Source organism: Oryza glaberrima, chromosome 9, assembly GCF_000147395.1.
Source record: "Oryza glaberrima chromosome 9, OglaRS2, whole genome shotgun sequence".
Classification (NCBI taxonomy): Eukaryota; Viridiplantae; Streptophyta; class Magnoliopsida; order Poales; family Poaceae; genus Oryza; species Oryza glaberrima.
This window is the reverse complement of record NC_068334.1, coordinates 4625398-4638782: the sequence shown is the minus strand read 5'-3', so window position 1 is coordinate 4638782 and position 13385 is coordinate 4625398.

The window sequence follows — 13385 nt, the reverse complement described above, 5'->3', positions numbered from 1 at the left end:
CCGAATCGTGTTCTTAACCTGCACACTACCAGGAGCTGGGATTTTATGGGGTGAATCCGTCGCCTTCAGGTGGTGGAATCCTCTTGGAGAGCAGATTTGGGGAGGATTCCATTATCCGTGTTCTAGATACAGCACTCACCTTGGGCGGCGGGTCCTCGTCAAGCACGACGAACAGCGGAGACGCAGGCCCGTCGAGCGAGAGCTCCGGCGTAAGCTGCAACCAGGACGTGGTGGTCGTCGTCGTCCACGTCGGCGACCCTGACTACGACATCAGCAGCTGCTGCTGCGGCCGCGGAGCGCGAGCATGGCGGCGTCGTGCATGCGCGGCGGTGTCGGCGCCGTCGAACGTGCCGAGCCAGATCCTGCAACCGCGGCGCCCCGGCAAGCGGACCTCGCACACCCGCCGCCGCCTACTCCGCCGGAGAGAAAGAGGAGGGGAAGGGAGGATAGCGAGAAGAGGGTTGTGGGTCCTACAGGTTTTATTTTTATTTTTTTTAATCTAATCCACGTAAGCCCCACCTAATGACACACTGGACAAATACCTCGTCAAAAGGAGCCACGTAGACGCCACCTCAGCCAAAACCGGTCACAATACTGTCGAGGGACCTTATTTAAACGGTTTCGTAAGTTGGGAGACCCATCGTACCTGGTTTTGTGACTAAGGGACAAAAATCGCACTGGGCGACAAACAGAGAGACTCAAAAGTGAACTTATTTCTTAATTGGAAGGGAGTACTTGTCATTGTTGACCATTAGTGTTCTAACCCTAATCATTAATACCTTTTAAATGATTAATTTATAATATGTCAATATACATAAAACTTTTTATGTGACGAATGGTTAAAGTTAAAAAGGTGAATAATAACTACGAGTATTGAAAACAGAGGGAGTACTTGCGCTAGCTGCAACATGACAACAGAATGATGACCGGTATATTAGCTTATTGCAGTTACTAAATCAGAAGATGGTACATATATCCCATGTGACACGTTCACGGTAGTCTCTAACACCTTGCTCTAAAAGAGTTAAATAGGAAAGAATGAGTATTATAGTACTCTATTCATCCTAAAATATAAAAACTTAGAATTGAATGTGACATTTCCTAATACTATGAATCTGGACAAGCAGCCTGTTCAGATTTGTAGTACTAGAAAATATTTTATCCGATACTAGATTCTTATATTTTAGGATAGAGTGAGTATTCAACAAGCCACCACTACAAGATGCATGAGTGCACATAGGGATCTAAGGATAAGTTGGTTATTTGCACACGGCTAGTTTTTGTAAATCATTTCATAAACCTATAACTTAAAACTTAACAGTTTTAACCAAAAGCAGCATTAATTATTCAGGTTTAGTTTACCCTCGTGTCCAATTCACCTTTTAACCAATTCGGACCTTCCTGCATGCCGAGTCAGGTCACATGTTCTTCCTAAAACCTATTCTAAGTAAGATTAAAACTTCTAAGGCTAGTAAAGAGTAGTAGAAGTGCACTCTGTTGAGCGGATTTTTATATTATGTGATTGTAGCTTTCTTAAAGCAAAGGCCGAAATTCAATTCCATTATCTATAAAAAGAGTAGTACAAGTGTGAGCATGGCTATTCGGATAGATTTATTTTACTCACACTGAAAATGGATGTATGTGTTACCCCACACCCCACACAAGTTCTCTGACCGTGGCCCGTGACACCACTGCTGTCATCGCCAAGGGCCACATCAACCAGATCCAACTACTGCAAAATTGATTTTTCCTGGAGTCTAGTTTGGGTTTTCTATGATGGCTAGCACTGCCGCCAGCAACCAATGGCCGGTGAAAGTACACTATTTTCAATGGCGGCCATCAGCCTCTAGGGAAAAACCATTTTCACTGGCTGACAACCTAGCCTAGCCACCAGAAAAAAAATGTTTTTGCAAGCAGCTAGGTTTAACCGATCATCTGTGGAAATCCAATTTTTGCAAGTGGCGAGTTAAGGCGATCGCCAATGTAGATGGATTTTGGCAACAAAAAAGAATACCACATGCATTCAACTGCTCATTTCCATGAATCAAAAACGAAATTCAAATCAAATCATCCCATTTCCACATATCAAACATGAAATTCAAATAAAATAGTTTGCATCACCACTACATCAAATGGAAGAACAAAACAAAAAAAATTCATCACTAAAACCCTAGCTCCCAAGCGGATCCCCCAATTCACAAGAAACCTAGCCGCTGAAGCCATCGGGGATGAGCACTGATAATAAACTACAAGATAGATGCTAACAATTTTTATATAGGAGGTAGATCACAACATATGCGACAATTTTTGTAAATACAAAATTCTCCGATTCCATCATTAAGACCCTCTAAAATCCCTCTGAAGCTCGACTACAAAAAATGCATGATTATTCAGACAGCCAACTTCAGAAATTGATACTCCCTCCGTCCCCTAATATAAGGGATTTTGATATTTTGCTTGCACTGATTGACCATTCGTCTTATTCAAAAAATTTTGGAACTATTATTTATTTTATTTGTGACTTACTTTATTACCCAAAGTACTTTAAGCACAACTTTTCATTTTTTATATTTACACAAATTTTTTGAATATGACGAGTGGTCAAATAGTACAAGTAAAATGTCAAAATCCATTATATTAGGGGACGGAGGGAGTACCTCTCTAGATAAAATCATGCCATTTGATCAGAAGATAGATCTACACGTTATCTACAACTTTTGTATAGACTTTTTGTAGGAAATCCTGTTATGTTGGCTGAAAAGGCAGCTGAAACAGAAATGCGTAGGGGGCAAATCAGCAAAAACCTGGCTGAGGAATAAATCAATTGATCCTAACTTACTTGCTTACAATACTTGATCTAGACCCTAGAAGAAAACCAAAACAAGGGGATAGATCATTGGTTTCATACCTAGTTCACGATGAGCAGCAGCAACATAAAAACACCTCTTCTTTGTTCACCTTTCCCCAAAACCCTAGGAGGTTCCCTAGGTGGTAGGGGACCTCCTAGGGTTTTGGGGATGTGGAGGGCAGCTGGGCCTTGGGCTAGCCAGAAGCTAGCCCAACTAGCGTATCTTCGTATACCTATGGTTTTTCTTCTATTTTTCAAACACCAAATACATATGGACTTCCAAAATATCTTCTACGATATTATATTTTTTTTCTAAGGCATTACACTTACCTCCGAGTGTTCCACGAAGTTCCAAGTTGGCATCTCTCACGTTGTTTATTTTTCTCATCAACTAGGCCTCTCGAGCTTTAGTCGCATCCTTGGCATCCTCCAAGTGCGCCACCCGCTTTTCTAGGGTTTTGGATTTGGCTTGAGATTGACACCATATTCTCTTCATTAGGTCAAGAATTTCTATGAGTTATCATACAAGGAATATTCCAGAAGACAAAGATGATTAAAGCTTACATTCAGCATCCTAGTGGAGTCATTTAGGCTCTTCACCAGCAATGGCGCTCTTCCTCCTTCAGCTTGTTGAGGATGACACCATGTGTGATCCCGTTAGCAACACGCCAGGAGAGCTTCACCGATAGCAGAGAATCTTCAACAGACTTTATCCTCAGGATCTCCTCTTCAACTTTAATGATTATAGGATTTGCGCTTGGAATTAGTCAATGGGCAAGCATAATATATTTGACGAAGATACGGTTTGTGATGTCTTTTACCTGTTATTATTGTCGGTTTTTTTCGGGGAGGCCCTTGTAGTTTCTCCGCTTGATATGCAGAAGGACCAGCAGTTGAGGAGGTTTCTTCTCTTATCTCTTCGGAAGCGTGGGTTAGTATTCCGCCACTCGGGGTTCTTGGCTCTCCAAACCAGTTTCGACTCGTTCCAGCTGCTTCTCGCTCAATGGCTCTTTGCGGTTTTCTTCCTCTCCGACTAGTTTTTCTGGTCATCAACATTGAGCTCTTCATTGGCAGTCGGCCCGCCGGTTGGACCTAACTGGCAACCAGTCAAGGGCTCTTCATCAGCAGTCGATTCCCTAGTGGTTTCCAATTGGTTTTCCATGGAAGGTTTAGGCTTGCTAGAAGGATCAATGCCTTGTGGTTTCCTACAAAAAGTTGTCACATGGATACAATCCTATGTAAATGAAATCTTCAATAAGGATTAATCATGAGCAGTGTGGATCCCCGTTTTTATAACAGGAATCAATCGTGTAAACAGTACCATTTCCTTGGATCAAGTAGTCTGGTACACACGAGTTCATAGCCGAGATACCAAATGCACATACACGAGAGTCTAGTGTGAATTATTACAACATAAGCCCGCAGGCGTAGTATTAAATCATCGAACCGAGCGGAATACATTCCAAAAGTAGAAATAGATAAGGCAGCGGGGTTTAGGCAGCGGCACGCCATTGCCACAGGCAATGACCGTAACTAAGACCTACTGGGCGCCATCGTCTTCATCACCCTCCTGGTAGTAAGCATAGGGATCCTCCGAAGCTTCATCTCCGGCCTCTGATTAAGTTTATATTTGCAAGGGTGAGTACCAACCATACTTAGCAAGCCACCATATCAACAATGCACATGGTAAGGGTATTTCAAAGGATGGCTATGGTTCTTTTGCGCAAAGCAAGTTTTGTAATTCTTTTCACAAGCCTAAGACCTAGCATTGACTGATCAAATTTTAGTACCAGTGTTTATATTTAAACAACGACGGTTCTGTCCACCATCCATTGTGATCCCAAGGATGGCTTCCCGCCATTGAGTCGTCATGGTTTTCTGAGGACGTCCACCTTCCCTCTTCTCAGGAAGTGGCTCCAACAGCATAAAAATCTTCATGCAATATCCTATCCCACACAAGTTAAGAATTTAGAGTCTAGCCAAGTGTAATACATGTCCCGGTGCTCAATAACCGCGAGCACGGCTATTCGAATAGATTTGGTTTACTCACACTGCAGTGGATGTACACTTTACCCGCGCTCCGTGACTGCCCAACACATGAGCCTCGTCCCAACACATGAGACGCGTCACGGCAAAGCCTTTCGATAACCTCGCATTGGCAGTACCCGCTCCATGAACTTTAGCCCTCATGCACTCTAGGCGTCATACGTTTCTAGCAGTGAGAGGAGTTCTGGCGCTCCCGGGAAGGGAAAAACACACACATTCCTACGTTGCTTCTTGTCGTTGAACCCAGTCCATCATGATTGTTCTCTTATGGGTATCCTCATGTAGTATTGCCAAGCCAGCCTCTGACCATCCGGAACGGGCATCCGCCATCCACCTGGCCATCCGAACTGGGCATCCGCCAGCAGACTGCTTGCCGCATCACACACCTAAAAGAAGACCACTACGCATGGATACTGCCTCCGCTCAGCTATCTACTCCGCTAGGTCTATACCCATACGAGAAGTGCGGTTGTACGGGGGGTCGTTTCATGCTTAACTTCATGGCTCGGTCCTTAATTGACCGGGGACGGCACTAGCCTTTTCCGGACACCACCCAAATCCTCCGCTTGCCCCAGTCGAAAACAGTTGTTTAATTTTATTTCTCCTTTCAGAAATCATGTCATCAACATCATGGCAATGTGGCGCTCATGTCTCCACATGCCGCATCTCAATTACCTTCCCAAAGGTAATTGCCCAAGCATATAGCATTTGATAAATATGAGTATGCATAATTCTAGAATAGCATTTCTAAGCATTTGTCATAATTGACTAGGGACTCATACGTAAACGTGGTTACGAAGGCATAAGGGGTAAACAATAATCAAGGCATGGCATAATCACAAGTAGGATGTTCATCATTGCATGCAATTTTATTTGTAAACAAAATAATTTCGCAATTGGGATCAACATGTTCAAGGAATAGTGATGACTTGCCTTGCTCAAAGTCTTGCGGGTCTTGACCTTCGCTTGGATCCGCAACTCCCTCGGGCTCTATAATTACGTGCGAAGGAACAATTTGAATTCAATTAGAATCCAAATGAAATCCAAATAATTCACACAAACGTCGAACGCGAAACACCCTTTCTAAATTGACAACAAAGTTCGCGGAATCGCTCAATTCGAATTGTTGGGTCATTTTAACCTAAGTCATTTTGTGATTTGAAATTACATTCTAAGAATTCATCTAATTGTTTAGTTCTTAATTACATTTAAATTACTACCGCGAATTGATTACTTATAGAGATTACCAAAAATAATCTATAATAATCTATAAGAATTCATCTAATTGTTTAGTTATTAATTATATCTAAATTACTACCGCGAATTGATTTCTTATAGAAATTACCAAGAATAATCTATAATAATCTATGATTATAGTATTATTTTGCAAATACTACACTTTAGTTAATCCTATAATTAATTCCTAATATTTTAAATATCCTAAATCTCCTACTAATTTCCTATTTATTTCCCTTTTCTTTTTCTCCCTTTCTTTTTCTTTTTCCTTCCTTTCTTTTTCTTTTCTTTTTCCTTTTTTTCTCTCTTCTCTCTTTTCTCTCTCCCGGCTCCTTTCTCCCTTCCTCTCTTCTTTTCTCTCTCTCTCCCTCCCGGCTTCTTTCTCCCTCCCTCTCTCTCGGCTTTTTGCCCTCCCGGTGGCGACGGCGGTGGACGCAAGGGGGGAAAGGCGGCGGCTTACCGACAGCGGCGGTCGGCGGCGACGATGGTGACAGTGGCGCAAGTCGCGGCGCGGCGCGGCGGCTTCGTGGCGGCGGTCCGGTGGCTCGAAGGCAGCGGCGCGGCGGCACGACGACGGCGGCGCGTGGAGAAGGGGAAGAGGGAGAGGTGAAAGATGGAGGGGATGTGTGTGGGGTGGAGAAGAGGATGGGTTGGGCTTTATAGGGCGTGGAGAGGGGTGGGCGGCCTTATGGCGATGCGACGGGCGGCCTTATCCCAACCAATGGATCCACTCTAGATTAATTGTACCCATATTTTATTTTTATATAATTTACTTGATTTTAATTAGAGTTAATTCTCATTCCGTCGTATTTAGATTTAATTGACACAAATATGATCGTGATAATATTTTATTCATTTCTATCCTCACCTCAACCTTTATTTTAAATTGTATTCCGATTATTTATTTAGCCCAATTAATTTTTAGGGTTTATTCCTAATTAGTTATTCTTTATTCGCGATCAACAAACTCCGAAATCAAAATTCAATGGAATAGGCGAATAAAGTCGGCATGATGCAATTTATTTAAAAAGTTTTTGAAGGCCCATATTTTTGGAGTTTAGATTTTTGGCGGTCGAATTTTCGAGGTGTTACAAGCAGTCATCATTGACATCATTCACCAGCGTTTGAACAATTTGATAGGTCAGGAAGCCAAGTTTTGTTTTGATTACCTAGATGAGGCCTTGAACTTTGGGATTGTCCTCTTCGGTCTAGGTGCCGTTTGAGTTCTTTTCGGCTCTTGGGCTGCATCGACACTCGGCTCTTAGGCAGGCTTTGCACCAGGTGTAGGATATTCATCTTAATCCGACTCTACAATGCACAGCTTTGTGCCCCTCTTCCCAGCCCTCTCTAGAGGTTGTGCTTTGGCTAGTCTTTTCCCCTTTAGAGGGGTCCTGATCGAAGGGCCTCCAATATGCTTAATGTTCCTTGGACTTCTTTGAGGAGATGCCCGGTCCATAGCTCGAGGAGGGGGCGGGGGTTCAAGTTAATGGACACGTTTTTCCTACGGTTTCAAGATAACAAAAAATGGCATGATTATTGATTCGGTCATCGAAGAATTCAGGATTGCTCACAATTATAAAAGTTGTTACTGGCTAAGCAATTCTGGTTGGAAAGTTGAAATTGATGAGATCAGAAAATCTTACTGAGGCAATTGGTGAGGTAGGAGGGGAAGCTGGAGGTGTTTTCAATACTACAGAAAGAGCCATAGGTGCCGGTTCCTAACCGGTTATAGGTGCTGGTTTCCTAACCGACACCTATTGGTCGGCACCAATACTAGCAAACGACACCTATGAAGAAAATAAAACCGGCACCTTTAGCTTGGCTCAAGCCAAAAAAAAAATTGGCTCGGCTCGAATCGAGCCGAGCTCACTGAGCACTGTCACTGCGTCATCGCCCGAGTTGCTCCCAAATCAAATTAAAATCCCCAAGATCCCCAAATCATCCACAAATCGCAACCAAAATCAATTAACAATCCCAGTGTGAACATACTCCAATCCACAAATCCACCAAAACATCTAAAAAAATTATCCACAAATCCACCAAAACATCTAAAATAAATCCCAAATCCACAAATCCACCATCCGCTTCGTCGCCGGCGAGCCCCTCTTACGCCGCCGCCGTGCGCCGCCTCCCCTCCCGCCAGATCCGACGGAGGGGAGGGCGCTGCCTCCGCCGTCGCACGCCGCCTCCGCCGCCGCCTGCCGCCTCCCCTCCCGCCAAATCCGGCGGAGGGGAGGGCGGCGCCTCCGCCGTCGCGCGCCGCCCGTCGTCGAGGTGCGTCGCTGCCGCCCATCGCCAGCCGCCCGCTGCCCATTGCCCGACCGCCTCCCCTCCCACCGGATCTGGCGGAGGGGAGGGCGCGGCAGCCGCCACCTCCGCCGGGCATCCGCTCGCCTCGGGGGGCCACCGCCACCGCCGGGCAACCGCGCTAGAGAGAGAGAGGAGACGCGAGAGGGAGGGATGGAGTGGATAAGGACGCGACGACGTGGGTGGGAGTAGTCGAGTAGATAAGGACGACATACGGCGCTCGGCTCGTCGGCTCGTTGGCTCGGCTCATTTGTATAGGTGCCGGTTTTTTGAAGCGGTTTTTAAATAAACCGACTTTTCAAAAACCGACACATATAGCATTGGTATCGGTTATTACTAATGAACCGGCACCTATAATGCCTTAAAGGTGTCGGTTATTATTTTTTTTCCGCGCGCGGAAGTGGGAAATGGCCTATAGGTGTCGGTTTTAAAGGAACCGGACCCTATAAGGCTGATCTCTATGAGGGTTTTTTAAGTAGTGTTTGTCTTTCTTTGTGGTTTCTTGCGAGTTACTCTACGCTTGCGTGGAGGCGATGGATGTTGGTCATCAGCTTCACTGTCTTCATCAAGGTTGACAGCTTCACCTTTTTCGGTTGCTGCTTGTTCTTCACTACTCATGGCAGCAACAGCTTAGTCGATTTCTTTCTTCATGACTTGATCCTTAAGAAATTGATCAACGGCCAGGTCAATAGGGGGGAGCTCATCATCGACTTTCTTCTTGGACCCATAACTTTGAGGAAGCTCTCACGTTAACTAGAAAGATCTGACCATTTATTTAGAAAATTATTTCATCATTACCATTGATCTTTAATGACATCTACTGATTTAATGATCAACGCCATGGGCCATTAGAAGCCCATCATGATCTACTTGTGTCATGCCGTTATCGACATGAATCTTCTAAAACCCATCGATTGGGAGGAAGCAAATTGGGATAACGACTGGCAGTTATCGTCGAGAGAACAAATGGTGATCGCGACTTCGTGAGCAAAACGAGATAGGATTTCACCAGCAGATCGATAACGCTACTGTTCGTTGGCGACGACAAACGCCTCAATCGACCTTGATCCTAGCTAATCGGCCGGTTAATCGTGAGCTCAACGAGGAGTAGACGAGCCTTCAAACCTCTCCAGCTCAGATGGTATTTCTTTTCTCGATAAATATTGATCTTTTATCTGAAACTACATAGATTGGGAAGCCGAATGGGTAGATTATCAACAAATAATCCAACTTGAACAGTAGAAGATCCTTCCATGTATACGTTCGTGGCATCTGTAATCCATTCAGGTATTGTTGATGAACTTGCATATTCTAATCAATGTGACCAATTTTACGTAGAAAGAGCATTTTTATAAAGTAATAGAGCAATGATTATAGCCCGTTACAACAGAGACAATTACTTGCACCTAAGAAGATCGATCCATCAGTGTTGGTCGCACCTACAAGACTACTCTGTCTGTCCCATAAAGAAGCAACTATTAGCTTCCCAAAATAAAATTAGAGCAAGTTTAATAGTATTAATAGTATAGTTCACTACTAGCTCCAATCATCTATAGCCAATCTAATAGCAATTCATATAATAGTTGCTTACTATATTATTAATATATGGTCCCACCACATGTCATACACATATTGCGTCTTAGAGTTCGTGCTGCAGCTGGCTACAGATCTATAGCCCGCTGCTCTTCTCTCCCATCTTTTATCTCATTAAAATATATTTGCAGCTGGCTAATAGTCTGCTATTGTACATGCTCTTAAAAAGGTGGATAAATGACCAAAATACCCCTTATTAATAGCATATTAGTATTGGTGGATATATAGGTAAGTGGTATTGAAGGAATAAAATATTTCGATGTGCGAACCAAGGGTGGATGAAAAAGGTAGAAGTTGATTTATTTTGGGACAAAATTTAAACTCTACAAGTTGATTTATTTTGGGACGGAGGGAATACAATTAATCCATGCAGTGTTCCTAGCTTGCAATCCACTCAGGTATTCCGAAAAATAAAAATGTTTGTGATCTATTTTATATGTTATGATGACCTTACGTTGTAACAGTTTTTACTGCTAATAAACTCTTTGGTTTTCATTCTCTTAAATAAGTAAGTACTAAATTAGAATTAATAAATATGTGTACCATCTTGGACTCCGAATTTAATATTTTATTGATTTAAATCTGAAATTTGACATTCAGACTTTTCTTTTAGTCTAAGCCAAATATTATTTGAAAAAGAACCAACGCATACAATGTACATGTGATTAAAATTGGATATCTAAAATTACATGTGCATATAATTTCCGTTTGTACAGCATCGTCGTGCAGACACTGGCACTGCACCCATTGCTCATGCTAGCCATCAGTTGATTTTTGTAGGATCGAAACACAGGAACTAAGCCAACCAGAGGGGTGAATGATTGGTGTACCCAAACAACCAAAACTTTTAGCAAAACTAAAAGTTACCCTCAAATTCGATGGATAGCGGTTTGAAGAACAAAGTAGATGAACCGGTCTGACCACCTGAATATTGTCGGTTTGACCGAAGTGAAACGTCCGGTCGAACCGCCAAGATCGGCAGATGCCTTCTGTAGCCGCTGCCGGCCTGACCGTCTTGTGCCCGCCAGTCTGACTGCCGCATGGTCGTCGGTCTGACCGCCGGTAACTCGCCGGTTGGACCGCCGCACCCGAGAAAACACAAATCGAAGAACTCTCAAAGTAGATGACAACTTTATTATTTCTCTCTATGTTTACAAAGTGTACCAACAGCACTCCTCACGAAAGTCTCGACTAAACTTGAAACCCTAACTAAACTATCAACTCAATCTCAATACTCTCATAAACGATACCGGGAAGCCTCACGCCCCCTCTCTATTTATACATAAGATAGGCAGCCTAAAGCCACGAACCAAACTTATACTAGAAGTCCTAATCTACATAGGAAAACTTCTCGTACAAGAAACAAACTTTACAAACTCGAATCATACCAAATTTGGACTCCTTCCAAATTCGACTCCGCATCCCATACGCATGCAATACCTCCATCGTACCATATGGAATCTTCACCAACCACGTGCATTGAACTCTAACCTAAGCATCCTGCATGATATCTGACCGTCACGGACGTCGCCTTATCCCCAAGTCGACTCCCGATCCATCACCGGCAATACTCTCCTGAGGCATCAAGTCACCTACACATGAATCAAACAAAGAAACCATATTCCGAGACCAAGCTATCTCCAACTTGACTTATTGTTAGCAAACAATAGTATTACATATACATAGTATCCATCTACAACCCATAAACATGAAACAATCATGGATATCCAAACAAACAACCCGAAACCAAAACCAACACAGAGTCGGTCGGTCAGACCGCGAGCGGTCTGACCGCTCGCATAGCACCGGTCTGACCGGCAGCACCTGCCCAGTCTGACCGGATCCGACAAATAGCATCACCTATAAATCACCTGAAAATCCAATCATCTCCAAAACCACTTCGTCAATAATCTTCAAATATCAAAACCAATAATTTCAGATACCAATTGTTCATCATAGAATAACAATAAAAAAACTATGGATGATTGGTCTCAGGATAACAATGATTAATCTCAGGAGTACTATGGATCCCAAGCGATGAGCCGATGATGCGTCTCTTTTTCCGTAAGTATATTTTAATTCTTTTTTTATGGGAAACATGTTTTTAATCTTTTTTTCTGTGTATTAATCATTAATGGATTTTTCAAGCACATCGCACGCGGCAACGGCTACTGCACAAAATCCTTTCTTTGGAGTCAACCTTGCTATTTCACAAGGTATAATATTGAAATTATCGATTTCTGATTTTGATGTATTGTGTCAAACCTGCATATCAAATGTGACACATCTAATATATTTTTGCGATTTCTGATTTTGATTGCAATAATGAAATATGTTGCTGAGCTTTTGCCTATACTGAATGAGATGTTCTGTCCGTAAGATAATCAATTTGATGAAAAGCAAAATGAAATAAAATAAAATCCCATAGTTCACTAACAAATTAGGCTGTCAATAACAATTTTGAAGGAGAGAGAATATACTGATCTATTACTCAAATCACTCAAATATCCCGCTTGCACATAAGAAGATCTATTCACTGTCGCCACATGTGCAATTTACACATGTATTTTGTCGAACTTGCTATGTTTTATATGACCTATTTTATACTTTCCCGGTTCTAACATTGATTGAAGTCTCTTGAATGTTGCAATTATCCCCCTAATAAGTAATACCTATATAGCTACTAAACTTAGCCCATACTTTGTCCTAATATATTTTTTCCAATCAATACATGATTGTGTTGACCAATATAATACATTCCTAATCCATTTTTTCCTTTTCAAATTAATTTTTTTTGTTTAATTCGAAATTAATAATTATCAAGTTTTAACTAACACGGACTCTTCTTTTACACGAAATAGGTATAATTTGTAACATAACTAACATGTTTCACTTATTACTAAAATTATATTATTTATAATAAGAATAATAATAGCCCGTCCAACACACGTTAATTTGATGGATCATGTTATTGAGATGGTACATTGTGTTGAAAATCTATTAAATAAGTCATTTTATTTCCAATCACATGAACTATAATTTAATATTTCTGAAATTTATAATTAATAATCATGATGTCATACTCTTTTTGCACACTCAATTTTAGTGTTTTATTAGTTTATTATAAAATCAAAAATTAATAGTTAAGTAGTTGTAGCTAAAGTGCACCCTTTTTATTTTAATATGAGAATTTATAATTTGAATGGTAACCCACACCTTTAATTCAAATTTAATATTTACTATCAATACTAACAACCAGTGCAACGCACGGGTTGGCAAATACTATAAACTAACCTGGTATCGATTGGAAATAACGGTAGCATAGAGGTTTTTTTTCTGCCAATATTACCTGATAT